This window comes from Myotis brandtii, unplaced genomic scaffold (genome assembly GCF_000412655.1).
Source record: "Myotis brandtii unplaced genomic scaffold, ASM41265v1 scaffold155, whole genome shotgun sequence".
NCBI classification, from domain to species: Eukaryota; Metazoa; Chordata; class Mammalia; order Chiroptera; family Vespertilionidae; genus Myotis; species Myotis brandtii.
In genome coordinates this window covers 2,998,310-2,998,555 of record NW_005355621.1, presented here as the reverse complement: position 1 = coordinate 2,998,555, position 246 = coordinate 2,998,310, and the positions used below count along the sequence as shown (strand labels likewise).

General features: G+C 64.2%; 1 protein-coding gene across 2 annotated transcripts in view; it reads right to left on the bottom strand.

Moving 5' to 3' along the window:
• Positions 1 to 225, bottom strand: part of NFYB (nuclear transcription factor Y, beta) — a 17,357-nt gene extending 17,132 nt beyond the window's left edge. Inside the window, exon 1 of one of the 2 annotated variants that reach the window (XM_014536002.1) lies at positions 94 to 225. The gene's annotated coding sequence lies outside the window, so the exon portion shown is untranslated. The remainder of the gene's footprint in view (positions 1 to 93) is intronic. The other variant, XM_005861678.2, reaches the window with a different exon arrangement.
• Between the last annotated feature and the right edge of the window lie 21 nt (positions 226 to 246).

Here is a 246-nt window from a genome sequence, read left to right as displayed (position 1 = left end):
CGGCGGGGACGGCGCCGGGAGGAGACGGACATTTCATTCGAGCTAAAGTGGAGTCGGTTTAGGAGCGATCATTGGCCGAAGCGAGACACAAACCTCCAATGCAGCCCTGGTTGGCTCCCGTCTCCAATCGGCTGTTTGGTTGGACAGAAAATGGCTGCGAAGGAACCAGTCCCAGCGCGGAGCTCCGCTTCCAGCACTCGGCCTCCCCTCCCTCCGCCGCGGGCCGCTTCCCTCCGCCCGACACGC